At 35.7% G+C, this 6,498-nt stretch overlaps 1 pseudogene; it reads right to left on the reverse strand.

Annotated features, from left to right (window-relative positions):
• Positions 1-4,240: 4,240 nt before the first annotated feature.
• On the reverse strand, positions 4,241-6,177 carry LOC138334420 (integrase/recombinase xerD homolog; annotated as a pseudogene).
• Positions 6,178-6,498: the final 321 nt, after the last annotated feature.

The raw sequence follows: 6,498 nt of genomic DNA on the forward strand, positions 1-6,498 counted from the left end.
GTTTACTGACGTCACAATGAATGTTTAGTCAATAAAAAGCGCTGTAAGTCGCTGAATATTACGCGGATTGTATAAATAAACTTTCTACAGATAGTTTTTATTTCTATCTGGCATGAAATCGTGGTGGCGTTTGTCTGACAGCTTATAACAAACTTTATGCTGGGATATACTCTTTACTCATCAGTCATTTAAAAAACCTAATTACCCATAGTAGGTTGTTATAGAGATCAGCTGTTCTTTTTCGACACTGTTATTAGTTGGTATTGGCAACACCAAACCCATATAACCGTTATATATAAGTTTGAAAACTAATGACAACTAATAAGATCGTGGCTTGATCCTTAATTCAACAGTTTGGCAAAAACAGTAAGTAGTAGTGTAATAGAAAAAATCTTGCAACTTATCTGAATTTCTTGCAGTAGGTATATGCATAATATAAGACTCTTTCATATATGGATATGAAGGATAGTGATATTCTATCTGAAGGTAACAAAATGTTTTAAAACGTAAGGCTTGCCGAGAGTTTACAACACTTTGTGTTCCCGAGGGTAGAACATTCCCATCCTTCATATCAATGTAGTATAATGTATTTTTCTCTCATACCTCGATGTTTTATTGCAATTTTACTGCTATGATTGTTCGCCATTTTAAAATAAATTCGAAAAAACGCGGCTGCAACTCAATTCTCCAATTTTTTGTTGACGATGTGACGTCACGAGGCTTTATTGCATGGGTAGCCATGCAATACATCCTCAAACGACATGGATTTCTTTTACACCTACGGGTGTTATACTGGCCGGTCTTGGGCAATACACTCATGCCGCCTGAAGTTGTATTGCATGGCTACCACTGCAAAAAAGCCTCGCGACGTCACGGCGTCAACATTTCTATTTCCTCGGTAAAATTTAAACATTATTTTCACAAACTTGACTGGTTTTACTATAAAAGATGCAAACAACGGAATTTTGTTTTGAAAATGTCGCGTAATTTTTCATGTATGACAAATTGACTTTCAGCCGTGGATTTCTTCGAATTTATTTAAAAATTGCGGGATATTATAGTTTTAAAATTGCAATTAAACGTTGAGGTATGAAAGAAAAATACTCTTTCATAAGTGGATATGAAGGATATGGGTATTCTAACATCGGGATCACAAAATGTTGCAAAACCCTCGGCAAGCCTCGGGTTTTACTACATTTTGTTACCCTCGGGTAGAATATCCCTATCCTTCATATCCACGTATGAAAGAGTCTTATAGTATTACCCTGGACCAGCCAGTATCACACGTGTATGTATGAGAGGAAATACGTTATTTTACAAAAAAAACTGTCCTTCATAAATTTATAACATAGGTCATACGTTACAATAAAACTTCCAAACTATGCGTTAAGCCATGTGACCATCCAAATGGACAATCACTTATTTAGAATTAAACGTGAGTACTATGAATTGAAATATTTGTATTTTGTGGTATAGCTTAAAGGCCTACTACCTTTCCAGAGCAAAACATAAAGGTTTCTTAAACACCAGAAAATATATACCGATGGCCTATGATGAGATTACAACACCAAACATATCCAATATATGATAACGGATAACAGTGGAGAGTCATTTCGCTGTTTTGCCGTCTGGCACAGTGATATGGTCATCTACCGCGCGGTATTTAGGATGACGGCGGAAAACATAAGACGACCCGCGTTATGAAAATTGACATTTTATTTATTTTAAACAAATTGTTCAGAAGGTGATGATTAGTGTAGCATTGGCGGTAAGTTAATAACTTTTGCAACTCTACAAAATTATCGATCTCGTTTTACATTCCCATTTTAAAAATTAAAAGCCGTTTCGGAAAAGTAGTGGGCCTTTAATTGGAGTATGACGCAAACATAAACTGCGTCAGCAATAATGACGCAAGTCATCGCAGTATTGATGTAGCTTCACATACATGTAGTTTTTTTTTAAAAACTTTGAGCGGAAATGGGACTTTTATAAGCGATTACCAGTGGATTATTCCACTTATAATTTAGACTACATATATATATTAACTGGTAAGAGTATAAGTTCAAATTTATGACATTTTATTACAACTGTTCTCAAAAAGAATAGTGTGGATAACTGCATGCAAAGACATTTAAAACGAGAGTATAGAACACAATGTGCAGCAATATATATCAATGTGTAACAAGCTTGGTATGCTTGGTTTCAATATTGCATTTTTTATCAAACATTATTTTTATCTAATAAATATATCGTCCTATTTCAAACCTACCAAGGTTGCTATAAGTTCTAAATAGGAGTGTATACTCCAATATCGCTCGTGCACTTCTGAGCACACAATCAAACAAACAACGCGAAATAGTGTCTTTGTTTGCAGTTTCAGTATGCATTATACATATACAGTATTTACCTTTACAATAAAATCAAATTCAGAAATGAGTATTTTAAATCAGACTATTGACTTAACTGCATCAATAACTTCTTAACCGTATCATCACTTGTCCCTTTCTGTATCACACACCATGTATTCTTATAAAGTATTGAATTAGCCCTGCTCATCAATATGCATATTTCCTGAGCCAGGCATTTTCCCGCGATGTCAGCCGTGACTATATGTCTGGAAGAGTAAGTATTATGTATATGGGTTGATGTTAACAGCTTTAAGTTATTGATGCCATTATCATTGGCCTTTTTCATACTCAGATCTAATTATTTCTGTTTTAACTGGGTCGTATAACTCCGTAATCAGCTGGACGGTGACGCCGTCAATAGCGATGGTTATTTGGTACATGTTAATACGGTACCACACAAAAACACTAATTACGTTCACATGAATAGAACTGCAGAAGGATAAATATGGTTATTTCTGGCCTAAGTTGTGAATAATAGATCTGAAGAAACTATAGAATAAAACTAATCGTATATAAAGATGCTCCGTAGCTGATAGAGCATTAATGATATTCATCATTTGAACAACAATTTATATTTAATCGTGTATATATATAAGTCTAATTAACACACAAAAATAACATGAAATAATTTGTTTTGGCTTTGGTGCATGTAGGATATAGTGCAATGGAATTTTTTCGGGATGCAATTGATTATTTTTCATATTTTTAACTTGAAGTAAAATAAGAAGCTCAAACTTTTCAATAATGGTAATTGTGTAAAGTAAGTAACTGTCGTAACTGAAGAAAAATACTAAATTGTATGCTTCTGTTTTTGATAGTGAAAAATACCATTTGTCAGCGGTGGAGCATCCTTAATTGCTTTAAGTAGCATATACGGTACCAGAAAAGTAAAACACAGGTACCGGATGTAACATCAACGGTGAAAGTGAGGTTCATACATATCAATACATGTATTAGATAACAATTTAATGTGATATATACTTCATTTATTTTACATCGATCGCAAAACAAGTTATTTAAATTACACAAATCTCTTCCGATGGCCCGGATGAATGCACAAGAGAGATCTTAGAGTGAGAGGAAACCAGAGTGCCCGGAGAAAAAACTCATTTGATTGGGCAGGTGACCCTGATCTTTTTCTGCCCGTGTCGGGGTTCGAACCCCGGCCGGCTAGGTGAAAGGCGAGTGGTTTATATTTTTAATTAACTACAACACGTGCACCCGGTCACCCGTCTGATAACAAATACCTATATTTGCATATATAGATTGTAACGCTAGGTTGCTTGAGTGTAATGGTATATTATTCAGTGAAAATGACATGTTGTTGCCCACAATCTTTTGCTTCACAGTCGATAACAATCCGTGTAGATAAAAATGTAATGTTATATGTAAATTAACAAAAGGAAAAGAACGATGGGCAAATAGTTTATCTAAAATAGAAATATAAATATCTCAAAAGGATTCCATTAAAAATTCAAATATACCAAAGTAACCGTATTTCGCGAGACTTTATCAGGATTGCAAAATTTAGATCAGCAAATAATCAATAGAAGTCATAAGGTAGGTTTTATCTGCCGTTTTATAATGCCGATTGATATATAATGTACTATGTGTTTGTGCTATAGCACCAGCTGACATACCAAGTCGGAGGATTAAATTCTTTTCTATATTTTGAAAATTGTGATGTGTAAACAGACCAAATACTTATTTTTCTATAATACTAGTCATTAAACTGAAATTTATGTTTCGATATGCTGTCTGAGAAATGACGTGAATTGTCATAGTACCAGTCTGAGGATTAAATTGTTTTTACATTTTGTAAATTATGATGTTTACTGATAGTCTAATAAAAGGAAGCAACAACATTATAACAATAATGGCTTTAATGGATACCACTTCCAGAGTACATCTATTAACTGTACCAGACCTGTATCTATCAATTGAAAATTGAGAATACAACAAAAGGTGGGAGTGGGCAAAAAATAATTAGCCTTTAGCTTGGCTGTTGAAGCACATGTCAATTGAAAACGAGGCGCGGTAAAACAATGCGGAAGTACATCAATTTTTACAAGCACTAAAAATACAGAATGCGGGAAACTAGGGAAACGACAATACTAAAATTATATTTACATGTAAATAACACTTTACTGATAGTCTAATAAACGGAAGCAACAACATTATAACAATAATGGCTTTAATGGATACCACTTCCAGAGTACATCTATTAACTGTACCAGACCTGTATCTATCAATTGAAAATAGACAATACAACAAAAATGAGTGTTGCAAATGTCATGAGATATATAGGTCCAAACCCAAGTTGTTGAAAAGGAAGGGAAAAAGGGGGTTATGATACAGGTTAACGAGGAAGAGATAAACAAAAGAGGTTCATAGCATTGTTACGTTTGCTCCTATTAGTTTCAATATAGCGTTTATAGCAATCACTAGACCATAAACCTAGAAGTTGGATATCGTCGTCTGCGACACCACACTAACTACCCTAAGTAGCAGCCCCCCCCCCCCCCCCCCCCCCCCCGCGACTCGGAGAGTGACCCCCATAGGAAGCGGCGTAGTACCCTAGTTGAGAGAGAATAAAGCGGAAGGCCTTAAGGAAACCAGAGTAGGATATGCACTTCCCAGAGGATAAGAGGAACAGAGGTTGGGTCAAATCTGGTCGTACTAAAAGCTGCTGAAGTGGGGCACAGGGGCAAAGGGGGTGACCTAGCTGTAAACGGGGAAGAACAATTTCAATAGGAACAGCTCTAAATTGCATGGTCTGTACAACTTTTAAAGACAATAACATACCCCATAGGTGAGGCAACAAATCCAGACACTGAATATGACGGGATGGGTCAAATACACCTTTAACTAAGAAATTATTAGGTCTCAAAAAAAACCCCAAAGAAACCAACAAGGCAGGCTGACCAAAAAACACAGTTGTCTTTACAAGTAAAATCTAAAATATATCGTGAATCTCTAACAACAAACGGGGAGTTACTGGGGACTTACAGGATTGTGCTGTGCCAATTTCTCTCTTAACACCCGTTAAGACATGTTTTACATGCCAGGTTGTAGTATAGGACCAGGTAGATTTTCAGATGTGTGGAAGACTGATATAATATTTAAGATTTTAAGTAAGTAAGATTTTATACTGCTAATTTTTTTCACATCAACCAAATAGGCGACATACATTTCTACAGTCTCTATATCTGCCGGAACACTTGCTAACTTATGGGCCGTACAAAAACTCAAAAAAGTCTGTAAATGAGTTTTATAAGTCTCTGATATGGAACTAGCCCACCCCTTCTTTTTCAGTCTTTTCACACCGTGTTTGAGTCTCTCTGTCTGGGGATCCGCGTAATCCCCACCTATAACATAGAAAAGAAGGGGAAACATGCTTTAACAGCTCATCGGCAGTAAAGTCAATAAGGTTATAACTAGTCACAACACTATACAAGCGAGAAAGCTGACCTTGCTCATGAAGGCGAGAAGCACTATCTGCGATAGTATTAAATCGTCCATTTATGAATTTTGCTTTGATTTTGAAATTATAATATGCAGATATCCAAAATAACAATCTTAAACAAAACATAAGTACACTATTCTTAGAGGACCCTTTGTTAATAATGCTCATGGTGGTCATATTGTCCGTTGACACAATCACAGTTTTATTACACCACCAAGGGGCCCAACGTAAAGCTGATAATACGACAGCCATTGTTTCTTTAATATTAATATGTTCGGAGGACATCACTAGCAGGTCTAATTCCCAATTGACATAAAAGTAATCACCATTATCACACGCGTCTGTCTGTAAGCCTGTTAGAGGTGTTAACTCTATAAAGCGGACACAGCCATTAAAAGTTGACATAAACGTTATCCACCAGTTTAAGTCGGAGAAAAAATCATCATTAAGTTTAACTTTTGCATTAGAACATTTATATTCACTTGGGATCAAATTAAGCACACGTCTGAGAAAGGGGCGGCCTCCCTTTATCACTGAACATGCCCAACTGAGCTTTCCACATAAAGATTCTAGTTGTTTGACACTTGCACGCTTTTTTCCAACAAACGTATATAGTAAGTTTTG

This window comes from Argopecten irradians, chromosome 11, assembly GCF_041381155.1.
Source record: "Argopecten irradians isolate NY chromosome 11, Ai_NY, whole genome shotgun sequence".
NCBI classification, from domain to species: Eukaryota; Metazoa; Mollusca; class Bivalvia; order Pectinida; family Pectinidae; genus Argopecten; species Argopecten irradians.